Below are 17,948 nucleotides of genomic sequence, written 5' to 3'. Positions count from 1 at the left end.
GGGGGACACAGTCTAACTATCAGGTAAAATCTCCAGAAAGCGGAGCTGGTCCAACCCCTAAATGTCATGGCAGGTATGCCCTTCAAGGCCCATCGGGTACTGTCTCTTCAACTGCTTGGTCTTCAAATGCCTTATGAAAGGTGACCAGTGGCTGACCCGCAGGATCTCAAAATCCTAATCCAGCAGCCTCATAAAAACCAGCAAATCAGTCAATTTTGAGCAAGAGAAGTACCCAAAACAACTGACTATACCGCAGGTTCTGAAAGCCAGAAAAATTCATTCCAATCAAACACTTCACATCAATAAAAATACTGCTGGTGGCAATCCTGGTGGCTAATTCTTAGCCTAGAGAATGTGACCCCCACCCACCAACCTGAAAGAATTGCCAGGCTGCTCTCAACATGGTACTGTTTGACTGTGGCAGGAGAAAGGGCATTCCCACATTGAAAGAATCACTGTATTCTACTCTTTTTTTCCAGAAGGAGAAAATGAGAAGTGCCCCATGGAAGCTGAGAGAAAGGCAAGTTCGCAGCAAATAAAAACAGAACCTCTCCCCTAAAAAAAGAAATTAATTGGATGATCACCTAGCACTAGCACGAACACCCCTTCATCACCCTGGCTCAGCCACATCCAGTGATTCACAACTCCCTGCAAGGCGAGCTGCTGCAGATGCTGCTCTTGTTAACTTACAACATTCACTGTGCGCTGTTCACGGGGAGCCCCAGCCGTCCTTCACCATGGAGACTTCCCACAAGAAGCTGGAGTGCTCCTGGGCTCAGGCGTGTTCTTTCTTCTTTCACAGAGAAGTGAGAAAAACCTAGCACAGGAATAGAACAGAAGAGAAAGAAAAAGGTCAACCCATCATCAGATCGCTCGTTGCCTCAACAAATGAAGTTCACAATCAATTTCTGATTGATCATTCACCAAAGACCATTCTCCAGTACCTTTTTGTAAAAAGGAAATTCAATCGTTTTGCTCTGGCCCCTGGAGACACAGCAGCATGGCATAGCCAACCTTTTGCCCTGCCCCCCATAAAGTTGAAGCCAATTCTGGGAGACCTCAGATGCAGTCCCAGCTGAGATGCAAACTTGCAACACAGCCTTGAAATAAGCCACTTGGTTTTACTCTCTGCGTAAAGGAGGGAGCTAGGACCTTTTGCCATTTTCATACCTCCTTGGGTTGTTGGGAAGATCAATAAGATCTCTCCTGCAAAGCACTCACAGTTCCTGAGAAGAAAGGCACTATGTAAACACAACGTATTATTAGTGATCATAAGCCTGTTACTGAGCTCTGAGCCAGAATATAAAAGCCAGCCTTGGCCAGCCACCAACAATCAACCGTCCCTGGGGCACCCAAACGTCTAAACATCTGCAAGGGCCACCAGGCTAAGATTCCTCCTTCCAGGGAGGGGCTGAGAGAAGCAGAGGTCTGGGATCTCAGGGAGAAAGAAACTGAGGACCTGGAGCGGGAAGGGAGAGGAAGGGGAGTGGCAGGTGGTGAGAGGCGTGGGAGGGCGCATCAGGACCTGGCCCAGGCCGCGCGGCTCCCTCGGATGGCCGGGCTGCAGTGTTGATTTAGTGCGCTGGAGGTTTAAGGGGCTGTGAAATTTTCCACTTGGCTGTCTGCCATTTCCGCTCACTGAGGATAACGCTTACACACAGAAGTGGCGCGCGAGGACCTGCTGGGGAAGGACTGGATCATTTGTTTGTTGTTTTTAAAGACCTATTCGTATTCTGATCATTAATATTTTCCACACGTGGATTTTTAAGTTTTTTCCCCTCCTTGAAGACAGAGCCAGAAACAGCTTCTCCTGGGCCAATATTATCAAGTTATTTTGACTTGGGAATTCTTGAGGAGCATACTTGAGGTACAGGAACACACATGAGTGGCTTTGGGGACAACAGAAAACAGAATTTAAGTGCTAACGCTGGGATCCTGTTTCCTTCCCAAATAAACAGTCCCCAGGGGTCTTTCAAAGTCCTGAGCACACGCTGAACAAAGGTGGGAGTGGCAGCATTAACAAGGCGGGTGTAATATTTTTGAGAGGAAAAAAGTGGTCCCTTATCTCAAAAAAAAGGCAACAGTGAATGTCAAATCTTAGATGTGGAATTGGTAAAACACCGACAAATCTACCTCAAAGTAACTAAAAAATGGAAAGGAAAAAAAATTAGGACAGAAGAGAGAAAGGAAGTGTCTGCTGCTGATATAATTAACCAAGCCTTCATAGTGAGTACGGTTTACAAAGTGCTTTCTTATTAATTAACTCATTCACTCGCCAGATTTCTCCTTGGCGCGCAGTACAGCCACCAGGTTCTGTGTTTACAGCGGTGAACAAGGCAGACGAGAACCATGCCCTTAAGGAGCTCGCTGCCTCTCGAGGGACAGGCTTTGAAGAATCATAGTATGCTCTTTCTAGTATATGCTTCAGTTTGGATATTGAATAGGTATTGGGAAAGAAAAATAAGCACCATGATTTGCAATCATGATTGGGTAGGTGCCCCACTTAGAAGGAGGGGCTCAGAAGGCTTTTCTTACAAAAGTAACCGTTGAGCCTAGAAGGGAAAGAAGAGAAGTTAGCCAGGCGTCAAGTTTCCAGGGAGAGGAAGCAGCCTGTGCCTTAGGCAATGTCATCTAGAGATGTCCAGCTGATTTCTGTCCTCTTTGTTTTACTCCTGGCCGGTTCAACTGGGTCTCCCTGATCAAAATCAAGGAACGAGCAACCGACTTGTGCTCTTAACTAGAGTTCCCGTGGTGATCACTTCGCCATATATAGATATATCGAATCACTGCTGTGCATCTGAAACTAACATAATGTTATGTCGATTATATTTCAATTCGAAAAAGAAAGAAGCAACAGAACTGCTCCGAATATCTTGAAATAAAAGCTGATTCTGCTTTCTGTCTGCAAGGGCCATCAGCAGCAGACAGGCAGTGATTTCTGCGAGAGGAACACCACTCAGTGCAGGTATTAAACTTGATGCGACACGGCTTCCTAATGCATCTCGAGTCACCTCTTCATCACAGGAAAAAGAGCTCTCTGTTAACACCTGCATGCCACAGCTGGAGTTAAGAAAAACCTCCCAAAAAGAGCTAAAAACAGATCACATTACATGTAAATGTCTGTAAAAAAAAAAAAACCAACTTCTTAGTACTTTGCATTAGGTTTCAAATTTGCTGACTTCCTCTGGACTCCCAGATCTTTTTTTATTTCTCTCACACACTTAAATGGCGTATAGTATTGTATGTCAGCTGTAATTGAAAAATTAAAAATTATTTTTAAAAAAGAGTGTCTTGGAAACCTTCTGCCTTGGTTCTTGGTTTGGTTGCCTGTCTACTTACCCATGTGAGTAGTATGAAGCAAAGACAAAAAGCAATGGAAATGTTGTGTTCATCTGCAGTGTTTTCCTGTTCCCTATGCCCCAGATCTAGTGCGATCTAATTCTTCCACTAAGGAAAATCAGTAATTTGCTTGCCTCATCCTACGAAACAAAGGTTTTCCCAGGCAGGCTTATTCATGTTTTCCCCGTGAATGGAGCAAGTTTGAAAATCTGTAGGAAATGAGTAAGCCAAACTTTTATCTGAGTCTCTTTCCGTTTAAGACACCCAGGACAAAATAATTTCTTCTACAAGTTTCTCATAAAACCAAAAATAATAGTAATACTCCAAGTTCAGTCTCGCTTTGATGCAGTCGTTTTGACAAACTAGAAAACTCGGGGGAAAAAGAGAGGGCAAGAAACAGGACTTCTTGCAGCCGCGCTGTCCGGTACCCCATCACCAGGCCTGGGAAATTATGCCGGGCTGCCAGTTTCATCCTGTCCGGCAAAGAAAATGACACCCTGCCAATTTCTCCTTCCCCTCACTGCCCACAGCACTTACAGTCTCGATCACACATTTTAACCCCAGGTCCTTTTCAATTCAGCGCTCCGTTATATTGTCTTTTTATATTCCACTGGATTTATTTAAGTCTAGAAGGCTTGAAAAGCTTTTAAGCTCCTTGATGAAAGAAACCTTGCCATGCCCTTCTTTTGCAGCCTCCTAAGAGTGTCTATTAGAACAGCCTGAATTTAAATTAAATGATCCATTTCCAAAACCCGTTCTACGACTTAAGCCGTACTCCAAAGGAATCACAACTCTCTAGCTATAATTTAAGCCCTTCTCATTTTTCTCTGTCCCCCAGGGACTTGGAGCCCCTATGATGCCTGCCATCGAAGTGAAAGCCCCCCATACACTGGAGAGCAATTGTTACACCTTAGCTTTTGCTCCTCTGTTCTCGTCCGTTGTATTTTTAGTCATGAGTGGCTTTTGAACAGCTGCCATCTCCTTTCAAGATTTACAACCCCCACCCCACCCCCAGGTCACCAGGAACCTATATCTTTGACCCTCACAGCTTTTCAAAAGCCACTGTTAAGGAAACCCTTGTGGCATGTGGAGGGCAGGTGTACACAATGCCTCTCAAACTTGAGCCACCATCAGAAAAACCTGGAGGTCTTATTCGACCCTATTGCTGGGTCCCATCCCCAGAACTTCCAATGCAGCAGGTGTGGGTGGGACCAGAGGACTTGCGTTTCTAACCACTTCCCAGGTGATGCGCACGCTGCTGCTCCAGGGACACCACTTTGAGAACCAGGGCTCTAAGGGTAAGTCTTTCTGTCAGCTGGCCAGACAGAGGCTAAGGATTTTTTTAGTATGTTTAATCACTATAAGGTGGCTACATTGGGAAGGCTGATACCAAAACACAAAACAAAACAAAACAACAAAAAAGCTCACACACTTTATAATCTGGGAAAACTTTTGATGGCTCTCAGTCTTGAGTCTTATTTAGTCTGTTTTCCTACTGGCTTCAGGTCCTACGGGGGTCAATTCCGCCGTCTGTCTCTCCTTCAGTGTTTTGCCTTTACCAGGAGCTTCTTACAAATGTATCAGTCACTGCTGTTTCCGAAAGATCTTCCCCATACCCTGACACATTCCCAAATGGCTTCCACCTTTCTCCTGTCCACCAACAGACATGTGAACGCGTAGAATGAACTCAATGCTGGTGTTTTACCAGGTACATCTTAATAAACTCTTGGAGTTTGACTTCAATCACTATTTTTTAAGTAAACTTCCTTCTTTTCTTTCAAATGGCTTCCTGCCTTCTAAAGGCAGTGGCTCTTTCCTTACTGACTTATCTTACAATATTTGATATAGTAGCTCCTTCAATTCTCTTTTCCTTTTATTTAATATACTAGAATCTTGCCTAAAAAGCATCTTTCGGGAATAACCTGTTCCCCACTCTCTTAGTTTTTGGGCTGGGATGACTTCTTGCCTTGGCTCCAAAGATGAGCATATGACCTAGGTCTGGAGAATCAGAACACACAGCCCTCTCGCCGTGATGACTGGTCTTAGGGGTAGGCGCATAACCAAAGCCATGCCAATCGAAGCCTCTCTCATAAGGGCTGAGCTAAGAGGACTAAGGCGCCCTGTCCTAGTGAGGCTATGGAAGCATGGTCCACACAGAGCTGTTTTTACTACCTAGTGAGGAAAGCCCACTTGACAATGAAGCTCTTCAGCAGGGAGCAAAGCTGAGAGACAGAGTCTGAGTCCTGACAACAGTGCGGTCCCTTGGATCCAGCCATGCCAAAAGTTAGATTTATCCCTGGACTGTTTAGTTATGTTGTCCCAAACAAAACTCTAAGTGGCCCCCAAATGGCCCTGTCCCCTAGTGCACACACACCTTCTCCTAGTTATTCAAACACTAATCTGGGCGTTGCTGCTGCGAAGGGATTTTGCAGATAAAATTAAGCCCCTAAATCAATTGGTCTTAAAATAGAAAGATTATCTGTGGTGGGCCTGACCTAATCAGGTGAGCTCTTCAGGCTCTTATAGGACTCAGATTCAAAGCATAAGAGGACATATGTGAGAGAGAGAGAGAGAGACAGAGAGAGAGAGAGAGAGTGTGTGTAGGGGGGTAACACCATGTGGCAAGGAACTGGAGAGAGCAAGAGCTGAGAGGCATGGCTAGCCCACAGTCGGCAATAGAACAGGGGCCTCAGTCCTACAACCACAAGGAAATAAACTCTGCCAATAAGCATGTGAGCTCGAAAGACACCCATGAGCCCCAGATGAGAACGCAGTCCAGCGAACACTTTGACTCCAGCCTTATGAAACCCTGAGTGGGGGATCCAGCTGAGCCGTGGCTAGACTTCTGGCCTGCAGAAACTGTGAGAATGACATGGGTATGGCTTTAAGTTACTAAGTTTATAGTAACTTGTTATGCAGCAATAGAAAACTAATACATATATGATACAAGCAATTCCATTTTGTTGCTTAAATCACCCTGAGTTTTGTCTTTTGCACCAAAACATCCTAATACTCCCGATTTCTTGGAGATGGTACCACCATGATGTTCCTTGCATCACTGCTGCTAGTCCCGGCTTTTGTCCCTCCCTGTCATTCCTTCTAACCCTAGGGCATGTATTCCCCAAGGCTACATGCTCAGCACTCTCTCTTCTCTTTCTATAACAATTTCCTTTTATTGCATATAGTTCTTAAATCTGCATCTTGGGCCCAGCATCTCCCCTAACAAGCTGCTGGATATATGCAGTATAAATAAATTATGTCTATTTCAAAGTTTCCCATCCCTCCCCCCAAAACCAGTGCTCCTCTTTTATTTCCAATTCATGCGAAGAGCATCACTGTCTTCTCCTCTCTCTCCCACAGCCCACCAGTTGTCAAGTCCTTGTGAGCCTCCACTGTACCCCACCACCATGCTGGGTCAGACGCTGCTCCTCTCTCAGCAGCCTGCTCACTGGTCTTTTTGCCTTCACTAGTCTCCCTCCAAACCGTCTGAGTCATTTCCCTGGATCAGGCTTCCTAAAGCAGATTACATAATACAACTTCCCCACGGCACACTGTGGCGCTGGTTCCTACAGCTTGCTGCAAATCTTCTAAAATCTAATGTTTAAGACCTTCACAATCTGGCCGCAACGTGCTTTCCCAACTTCATCTCCCACTCCCCCCCTTATGCGTGTTGTACCAGCCAAGCCAAGCTTGTCTCTCCATCTCGGAAAGCTCACATTTCGATTCCATGTGCCAAAATTCAAGCCACACCTACCGAGACCTGCTCAAACCCCACTTTTTGCATCTTCTTTCCTCTGCCCTCCTGTGCTACAACTTTCTCAATCAGAAATACTTTCTTTGGGAATGTGAGTTCCTATAGTTTTTATTCATTTTCCTTAGGAGTCTAATCATTTTATTTCTTATTCTAAAATAAGCCCCCTTTCCCCAGGCGGACTGTAGTAAACTCTGTGCTTTTGCCAACGGTAACTCCTTGATTAAGTGTTTGATTAAATGACTGAGAATGTGGCATTTTACTTTCACTCTGACATGCCCTCAATTCTTCTTACTCTGCGGTTTCTAAATAGGAGGAGAGCCCCTTTCTGGTGACTTTGAAAAAAAAAAAATTACGTAACTCAATATGGAAACTGCTCAGTCAGTCAATGAAATATCCTGCAAGAGCCTCTGTTTCCAAACCAGGCCTAGAGCTGACTCTGTGTTTTCTTCCTGAGGAGCAGCAGCCAGGGCTGCTGGCAACGGCAGAGTTCAGAAAGGCTTCCTCTGGGTGAGCCACTCGGCCCGCAGGCTGCAGAGCCCAAGCAGCCTGTCAGTCCCGGGAACCAGCCCCCCTTTCCAGGGAAGGCAGGCAATGCGGAGAGCAAGGGCATTGAGTCAGGTTTCAAGAACAACTGGAGGGAGGTGAAGGGTGAAATGGAGCCCAAACCCAAGGTATTCTGAAAAATACGATTTATTCATCCTACCATACAGTCCCTCTTCAACCAACATTCGATGATTTATGCGATTTATCCATTGTAAAATCTTTTTCCAGACTGGCAATCATTGGGTATCAAGCATGCATTTGAAACATTTCCTACTGATATTAACTGGTTTGTGCTTAGGGTAAAAAAAAAAAAAAAAAAAAAGAAAGATAAAAATAAAGCAAAACAAAACAAAAACTAAAATTAGTATCTGCCTAAAGAACACATAATCAGAGAGATAAATATGCTGAAAAAAAAATACTATGATCAAACTTTTTAAAAATTGTAATTCCTGTTGATCCATGCCCCTGTTTCCTGTGATTAGCACAGCTTATCACACAAAGGTAAGGTTTTATCCACAAGCATTTAGGCTCCGCAGGTGTCTATACTTGTATGCAGCCTACATCTCCTTACCGGTATAAAGCAAAGTTTGCTAAGAAATGTAATTATGCACCCAGGGAAAAGCACGTCTGCATATCAAGAACAAGATGAAAGTACACATAAGAAATACCTAATCTGAACTGAAAAGCTGTAGAATGACATCTTCAGTAAATTCTGATTTTTAAAGATCAAGGTGGCAGGTGCTCCTCATTGACAATTCTTTCCTGGTCTATTTGTTTAGCACTCGGCTCCCGGGCGGGTTGCTGAGGCCCAACAGAAGGCACTGTGGCCCAAGAGACTGAGGTATGTGGATCGAGACCCTGGACACCACACATCCTCGGGGTTACAAGGCCCTTTCAGGCATCAGGACCTATCACACGCCTTCTCCCCAGAGGAGAATTTTATTCACGCTGCTCCAGAAGGGCAGCGATTCCTGTGGGTGTTAAAGAAGTGCCCGGGAAAAGGGGGAAGGAGGGGAGAGCCTGCGCTTCGTGCCCTTATCATTAGAGGGCACTTGTAAATCATGAGCTATTGTGGTCCCTGAGGAGCCATCGTGAGAGTCCCTTCACTTTAAATTTCTTTCCATTTCTGCTCTATTTGCTTTCCTTTTTAAAATAAAGTTAGTAGAAATCGTAAGAAATTTAAATACTTTCCTCTCATTCTCTTTTGCCGTCACATTAGGAGTTAGATGACAGCATTCTCAAGTATTTTATTTGGCCTGACTTCACAAAATACCAAACAGTGAGTCAAAGTAAAAAGACCAGACAGAATCCTCCCCAGACCATCCTTTGGACAAATTCATGTAACAGAATTCACCAAAAGTATTCACAGAACAACTCCGGAAGCATCCTACCAAAGCCTCACCACCTTTTCATGTAATAAAGTATAACTATGTAAAAGCATAGCTTCAACAGGACATCTAACGGTGCTTTAAAAGTTAGTGTCATTACATGAGTAAAGGCTATTCAAAGATGTTTTTAAAAAGAGAAAAAAAGAATTATTTTCCAAAATTCAAAATCAACAGTCCTAACTACCCAACTTTTGGACCAACAAAACTTTCCATGATTAAATGCAATCAACTTTGTGAGTCTTCTTTTTTGTCTGTTTTATTATATTAAAAGCCAAAAAATATATAACAACTCTTTTTTACTTTTTTTTTTTTTAATGTCATTCCAGGCAGCTGCCTCCTTGTTTAAACATTACAACTTTCTGAAGGAATCAGAAAAAAAGAATATTGTAAGACAAAGGCACTATTGAAAACCTCTCCCCTGGAGACTTAATAAAACTATTCTAGCTTAAAGCAGAGATTTCAATGGTCTCAGCCGCGAACAAGTAACAGAAACGCCACTTGGCATTAAGTCCAGGGATTACCTGTCAGAAACACCAAAGGCAGGTACCCTTTGATGTGGGTTACTTGGTGCTGGGGAAGTACCAAGAAATACAATTATTCTTGTTCTATGAGTGTGGAGGGGAAGATCTGATACTGTATTTGCAGCAGACCGCTGTGTGGAGGGTGGGGGAGCACGGGGGTGCAGGGAGCAAGCCCAGGCGTGCATGCCTGCTTGAGCCAGTCCCAAGCAACAGCTTATGGAAGCACCGCTCCATTTACCACAATGTTTTAAACTCAAGGAAAGGGGAATATCAAGTAGTATTTCCTGAGCAAAGGACCCCAGCGAGAGACAGTCACAATAGGCCTTCTGAGTCCTGAAACTCAATGAAGATATCTGACGATCATGTGTCATTAAAAATCCCAAGGAATTTCTTCACATAATGAGCGTTCTAAAAGTTTCCTACATCGCTTATAAAAATAAATATTTAAAATTCTTTAGAATTAGCAACATCTACTTATCACCAGGCTCTAGAATGCACGTTCTCAGAGAAGAATGAAAAACAAGTTTTCTTTCTCCCGTCCCCCCTCCCTTCCAGGTTTAGGGGTTTATCCTAATATCATGGCTCAGGAGATTCTCACACAACTCCTAAGATAGAAAAAAAAAAAAAAAAAAAAAAGAAAGAAAATTTCTAGTTCCTTAATTGTTTTGTCGAATAAGCTCTCTAAAGTTCATTTTTGTTACCTTTTTTCAGGCAAAATAAGAGGCCTTTTACAAAAATTCTATTGCTAAAACAATGGAATTCTCCAGGGAATGACTTCGTTATGGAAATGAAGTGACAGCTTCTTTTATCCAGCCAGGCAGAAAGTCTGCATTTATAAAAGGCATTCAGAACACTCAAGTGCTGTGTGTGGGAGGACATGAAGTGCTATTTTTAATTCAGACTGCAGCATTCTTCCCATACAGGTCTTTCAGTATAATCATAATCATAATAATACTGATCTAAGAAGAAAAAAAAAAAAATCTGATTTCTGCTGACCCCAGCAGAAAAAACAAGGGGGAAAAAAGAAAATGAAGACAGTGATGAATACAGCTTCCTTCTACTCTTGGACCACTCGGTAGGCTCAGAGATCAATCTCTAAAGCTATCAGAGCTGGCTATCTATTATCCAGAACTAAAAGCACTTAAGCTCGGCGAGTAACAGCCTTACATCTTCTCACGCAAATTTACATTTTTGCACACGTGACTTTCACGCTACCGAGTTTGCAGGAATCCCCTGGGCCTGCCGGGAAATGCTGAGCGTTCCCCCACCTGTTCCCAAGAGCGAACATTCCTTGGTGATAGGTGAGGCCGGCTGTGTGGCAGGGCCACACTGAAAACCAATCTCCAATTTCAAAAAGGCCCCTCGGGTAAGCAAGAGGCACCCGAGCTCTGGTTTGGGCAAATGCAGAGCTTTCCAAGTCAGCTGTGAAAGCTGTAGATGGAGGCTTTTCCCGGCTGCCACGTTTCCATTGCTCTGTTGGGGACCAAAGCCTGAGGAGGAGTGATGAATGCAAGTGCCACAGGGAAGTGAGAGCCGCTGCAGATGACTCTGGAGGAAATAAAGTCTAAGATGAGGGCGGATTTGCAAAGGAGAACTCATGGAACGAGGCCCTCCAGCAATGGCTGAGTGAGTGCTTTAAGGCCACTAGTAGAGAATGAAAGAAGAGATAGGGTCAGAGAGATTATTTTAAAATGTTTTTATTGATTTTTGCCCGGCCAGGCGTGGCTCAGCGGTTGAGCGTCGACCTAGGATCCAGGGGATCAGGGTTCGATTCCAGGTCTGGGCACATGCCCGGTTGCGGGCTTGATCAATGACTCTCTCATCATTGATGTTTCTATCTCTCTCTCCCTCTCTTTCCTCTCTCTGAAATCAATAAAGATATATTTAAAAATAAAAAATAAAATGTTTTTATTGATTTTTAGAGAGAGAGGAAGGGAGAGAAATAGAAACATCAATGAGTGAGACATCGATCGGCTGCCTCCTGCACGCCCCCTAGTGGGGAATCGAGCCTGCAACCCAGGCATGTGCCCTGGCCAGCAACCGAACCCTGACCTTCCGATTCAGAGGTTGGTGCTCAGCAGCTGAACCACACCGGCCGGGCAAGACATTTTTTAATTAAGGTAGAATTCACATAACACAAAATTCACCATTTTAATCATTTTTAAAGTGCACAATCAGTGGTTCTTAATACATTCACAACGTTGTGCCAATCATCACCGTTATCTCATCCCAGAAGATTTTCATCAACCCAAAAGAAACCCCATAGCCACTCTCCATTCCCTCCTCCTCAGCCCCTGGCGACCACTCATCTGCGTTCTGTCTCTATGGATTTGCCCATTCTAGACGTTACATGTCAATGGAAGGAATCATACAATACGTGGCCTTTTGTGACTGGCTTCTTTCACTTAGCACAGCAATTTTTAACCCGTGTGCCTGCCGCAGAAATTTTTAAAACATGCAGTACCTGATTATTTACTCAGAGGCACTGACTTCTTTTCCCTTAGATTGTCAACAAAAAAATGACATCAGCCAACACAACAGTGGCCGTCTGGTGTGAATGCCCTGTCATGCACCATAACTACAGGGGTGGGCAAATGTAGGTTTACAGTTGTTTATATGGAAAAAGGAATGTAGGTTATGATTATTACAATAGCTTTCTTAACTCTGGTGTACTCACAACTGTAAAGCTACTTTTGCCCCACCCTGGATATATGTGTAATAGAATTGCATCTTATTGGTCACATAAGGTTGTGTCTGATTGGTTAATTCTTGGTACTAGAAATCCTTACACAGAAGTATAGACACCTGATTTTTTTTAAAGTCACTTTGAGCATGGAACAGACTGAGGGATCTCAGAGGGATCTCAGAGGGAAGGTGGGGTGAGGGGAGTGGGTGGGGAGAGATTAATCAAAGAACTTATATGTTTATTAGCATAACCCATGGACACAGACACTGGTATGGGGAAGGCCTGGGGGTGGGGTGGATGCAGGGTGGAGGGGATCAATTCAATGGGGATAAAGAGGGGATATGTAATATTTTCAAAAATAAAGATAAAGAAACTTAAAAAAAGATGTCAAAATCAGTCAGAAGATTTTATACAATCATAACCTATAAATGCTTGAACTGGACATGGGAGTAGAATGGAAAATTTCTATCTAGCTAGGTAACTATTATTTATTTATCTAACAGATTCACAGATATAGAGAACAGATTGATGGTTGCCAGAGGGGAGGGGGGTTGGGGTAGTTAGGTGAAAACAACGAAGGGATTAAGATGTACAAATTGGTATTTACAGAACAGTCACAGAGCTGTAAATTATAGCGTGGGGAATGTGGTCAGTAATATTGCAATAACTATGTATGAGGCAGAGTGGGTACTTGAAGTATCGGGGAGACTACTTTGTGGAGTCTATGATTGGCCACTATGCTGTATGCCTGAAACTAATACAGAATAATATTGAATGTAAACTGTAATTGAAAAATAAAAAATAAAATCCAGTAAAAAAAAAAGTCACTTTGGAACAAAAAGGATAGGTAATTACTATTATTTTTTGGTAAATCAATCAAAATTATACCTATTTTGTGCGTGCCACAGAATGTTAGTAACTAGTTTTTGTGTGCCATGAGATGAAAAAGGTTGAAAATCACTGACTTAGCAGAATGTTTTCAGAATTCATTCATTCAAATAACCTGGTAGCACCCATCAGAATTTCACTCCCCTTTTGGCTGAATAATATTCCATTTTAAACATATGCTGCATTGTGTTTATCATCAACTAATGGACATTTATGTGGTTCCCACTTTTTGGTTATTATGAAGAATGCTGCTATGAACATTATTGCATATGTTTTTGCTTGAATCCTTGTCAGTTCTCTTGGTTATATACCTAGGAGTGGGATTTCTGGGTCGTACAGTAATTCTGTGTAACTTTTAGAAGAACTGCGAAACTACTTTCCATAGTGGCTGTGCCATTTTACAGCAGTCTATGAACATTCCAGTTTCCCCGCATTTTTGCCAACACTTATTATTTTCCTTTCTTAAAAAATTCATATGGCCATCCTAATATGTCAGAAGTGCTATCTCATTGTGGTTTTCATTTGCATTTCCCTACCACTAATGATGCTGAACATCATTTCAATGTACTTATGGGACCTGTGTATATCTTCTTTGGAGAAATATCTACTCAAGCCCTTTGTCCATTTGACAACCAGGTTATTTGCCCTTTTGTTGGTCAGTTCTAAAAGTTCTTCATATATTCTGGAAACTAGACTCTTATCAGTTACATGATTTACAGATATTTTCTTCCATTCGGTGGGTTGTCTTTTGACTTTCTTGATAGTGACTTTGATTCACAAAGGTTGTTTTTTTTTCATGAAGTCTAATTTATCTATTTTTTTTTCCTTGCTTGTGCTTGTAGTGTCATATTTAAGAATCCATTGCCAAATCCGAGATCATGTTTTAGAATTCTTCTAAGAGTTTTATAATTTAGCTCTTACATTTAGGTTTTTGATCCATTATATTTTTTTTATGTGGTGTGAAGGGCCCAACGGCCTTCTTTTGCATGTATCTCCTGTGTCTTTATCTAGCTTTCCCAGCACCATTTGTTGGAAATGTCAGAGTTTTGAACATGGAGTGATTTTAGTTCATTCTCTCAAAAACACAACAAAAGTGTTTTTAAAAAATATATATATTTATATCCATCACTTTGCAAATTAATTTAATTAACTGAATTTTGGTTACAGTGAGTACAAGTGGATGAACTTTTCCCCCTCATTCCACATTTTGAAGATGTAGCAAGTTTTCAAGAATTGTGACCAATCAGGGTCACAGCCCTGAGCCTTGAGAGAAGTCAACCAGCTCTGGGCTGGTGTTTCTGCCCAATTTTCAATAGCAACAGGTAGCTTGAAATGGCTGGGTTTTCTATTATTTTAGTTCCATTTGTTTCCCTGTGTGTTCCCCTCTAGTGAACTGCTCCTGTCCTCAGACATCTGGAGACCTCAGTTGTCTTTCCCAGCCCAATGTCTGCTTATTAATACAGGCTTTTTGGAGAGAACTTAATCTAATTCCTACTAAGGCAGACACAACATACTTTTAGCATGATGCCTTAGTCCCTGTTTTGTTTAAGCAAAAAGAATAAAGTACAGGTTGTAGAATGCCAAGGATCATCCATGCAGCCTTTGGAAGAACTGGAGACTTTCAAATCCCCTAAAAGCAGTTCTCAGACTTGGCTGCACATTGTGATCACCTGGGGAGCTTTCAAACAACCTAATGCTTGGCATCTGCCTACAGAGATGCTCACTTAATTGGCCTGGGATGCAGTCTAGGCAATGGGATTCTAGTGTGCAGCCAAGGTGGAGAGCCAGTGCCCTAAAGTCAGTCAGCAGAGGTTGCTATTGGCTCCTCCCACCCTTGAAGCAGCTCTTCTTGCCACCTTGCACCACCTACAGGTAGCTAGGTATATACTTCCATCCCTTTTTAAAAAGTATAATTTTGAATTAAAACTAACGAAAACTGAATCTCCTATGTCAGTTCTCATTTAATCCTTCCAACTACCCTGTGAGAGGAGGTTTACTATTCACATACGACCGATGAGGAAACAAACTTTGAGCGATTAAACCAACAGCCCATCACAAAACTTGGAAGTGGCACAGAATGGGTTTGAATACAGCCCTTCCAACCCAAAGTCTGTATCATTTATGCTGTCTCTCTTACTAATTTTAAAAGGGCCAACCATTATAAGTGTGGTCGTATAATTTGGTTCCAAGACCAATAAAGGGAAAGGCAACTTCACATCTTCCATCCAGCACCCAGATGGGCTGGGGGGATGTAATATGCACTCACTAAAGAGAATTGTAGGCACTGCTCCTGCCATTACTGTTCTTTCTCTCTATTGTGTGTATGGGTGTGTGAGTGTATGTATTTTTTTGTGTGTGAAAGTGTATGTCAATAAAAGAGAAGTGGGCCTCAAGGGTGTATCTGAATTTAGGAAGAAAGGACATGACTCCAAAAATGTAGCTGGATGGGGTTTTCAGAGATGGTGGGGAGCAGTGATTCTTTCCAGTATGTGCTAAGACTGGCAGTAAGCCATAAAATACCTTTATTGTACTATAAAAATAATAAACACTGAGGAAGCTAACACTTCTTTCATTTGTGAATTTAATCTGATGCATATATCTGATTACAAAGCTCAATCAATCCACTGAAAACAGCAAGACCAAAGGACACTAGGCAAAAATCTCTAATACTCAAATATCCAGGTTCGTGTTGTAGAAAGGGCACAACTTGCACATAACACTATTTTGCCTGCCAAAGCATACAGCACATTAACAAGCCTTTACAGCACAGTATAATAAAGTTAGAATTGATCAAACATATTGGAAATGGTGGTAGAGTCTGGGAAGTGAGTTTCCAATCATTTTCCCCTCTTCTTTCTAACTGGTGCCCTCAAATGTGTGAGTCTGTGCATGGATGCATGGATGTGCACACACATGCACACCAGGCTTGAAGGAAAAATATATTTCAGTACCAGCAGTTTTCACAGGCCTACTTTATTCATCCCTAAGACAAGAGGCAATAGACTGCAGTGTTATTATTCTGTGTCTGTGTATTACTGCGTAAGAAAATTGGGAGAATTTCTGTGCGGATTTGGGAGCAGAAAAGGAGTAAGGATTTGCTGGAGGTTTTCCTAGGCCAGTATAATTAGGTTAGGGGAGAACATTTTCACAAGTGGGGGGTTTTACCTGCTTGTCTCCTAACTGTAGTGAATCTGTCAGCTTTCGAGTATATCAAGACTTTCCTCTTCAAAATCATTCTCAGTGTGCTCTGAATTGCTATACTTTTAAGCTAACTACTTCTCAAAGTGTTGTATAAAAACTGACATCTTCAAGCACATTTCAGGCTTGGAATATAACTAAATTTGCAAAGTCTCATTGGTTCTTACGAGAGTGCTACTTAAAAAAATATACTTGACAGCCAATCTCTTGAAAATGATTTATGTAGAAATTGTGTTCAAATTACTTCATATCAAGATATTTAAGAGAAAATGTGGTCTTCTTTGTAATAAGCTAAAAATAATGATATCCTTTATCTTCATGAACCATGTACATGTTGTCTAAGCTACTGCATTTAAACAAATTGAAAAACAGTAGGACCCTGGCTATACTCCATAAAGAAACAAAACTTGCTCAGAATATCATTTTAAGCATTAAAAAATACAATTAAATGTTATTTTCCACAAAGTTCAATCCTACCTACAGAATCAGAGTTGTCAACCAGGTCCAAGGCATCAAATTATAAAAGCCAATGTCTCAAAAACAGACAGGAAGCTCAGAAAAAAACAGTTATGGCAGTCCAATTTCACCGGAAGAAAAAGAGAATACTTGAGATATATGAACCTTAGGAGGGGATCTAAGATGGCAGAGCAGGTGCAAGTTACACTCACCTCCTCCCAGGACCACATCAAAATTACAACTAAATTCCAGAACAATCAACCTGAATAACCATCTGAAGACTAGCTGAGCAGAAGTCTTATAACCAAGGATTTACAGAAGAAGCCACATTGAGACTGGTAGGAATGGTGGAGATGGGGAAAGGGCTGCCCTGTACCCACATGCGGCAGTTGAGAATCTGGAGGGATATCTCAGCTGCTGAGGTTCTCCCTGAGGAGTCTCAACCACACGCTGAGCTCCCTGGCCAAGAGCACCAGTGCTTGGAAGAGGAGCTCACATAATATCTGGCTGTGAAAATCGGCGTGGATTTCCAGTGAGATTCCAGTGAGACCCTGAGATGGGAGACTGCTGGAAAATCAGGTGCCCTCTTAAAGGGCCAACACACAAAATCTTGCTCTCAGGCACTCACCCTGGACTCCCACAGAGGGACAGTGGCTCAGAAGGGACAGGAGCCATAAAGGGAGAGAATGAGTTGTGTGGCTTTGGGAAGAGGACTAGAGGGACAGCCACCAATGTCCTTTTGTTGAGTCCCTCTCCCACACCACCCATAGAAGCCATCCCTCCTGGATCAAGTACTCCCCTCTAAAGGAAATCAGCTTGGGGAACTACACTAGCCCCACCCTGCTGACTACATGAGGACAACCCCCTGCCAAGCTTGCATCCTCTGAGGGTTCTGCAATAGTGATCAGCCTGGGCCGGCCTTGCAGTTTTTCTTGAAAAACCCTCAAGGAATTCCAGGCAACCTCAGAAGTGTCAGACACACACAAGGTGAGACTGAGTTGTGTGGCTTTAGGGTGAAGGCTGTTTTCCCTCCATGCTGACCAGTGCCACCATTCCTGTGTTGGGTATCCCCCCTCCATGGACTCAGGCTGGGGAGCTGCGCTAGTCCCTCCCTGCCGCCATTCTATGGCCCTGCCCTGCCAAGGTCGCACACAGCTGTGGGATCTGCTGGTGGC

General features: G+C 42.8%; 1 protein-coding gene across 1 annotated transcript in view; it reads right to left on the bottom strand.

Moving 5' to 3' along the window:
• Positions 1 to 17,948, bottom strand: part of ATXN1 (ataxin 1) — a 364,853-nt gene that overhangs the window by 130,950 nt on the left and 215,955 nt on the right. Inside the window, exon 6 of the mRNA XM_081146185.1 lies at positions 691 to 817. The gene's annotated coding sequence lies outside the window, so the exon portion shown is untranslated. The remainder of the gene's footprint in view (positions 1 to 690; positions 818 to 17,948) is intronic.

Source organism: Miniopterus schreibersii (genome assembly GCF_964146895.1).
Source record: "Miniopterus schreibersii genome assembly, chromosome: 8".
Taxonomy (NCBI): Eukaryota; Metazoa; Chordata; class Mammalia; order Chiroptera; family Miniopteridae; genus Miniopterus; species Miniopterus schreibersii.
Note: the sequence above shows the minus strand (reverse complement) of the source record. Positions and strands in the feature narration are given on the sequence as shown.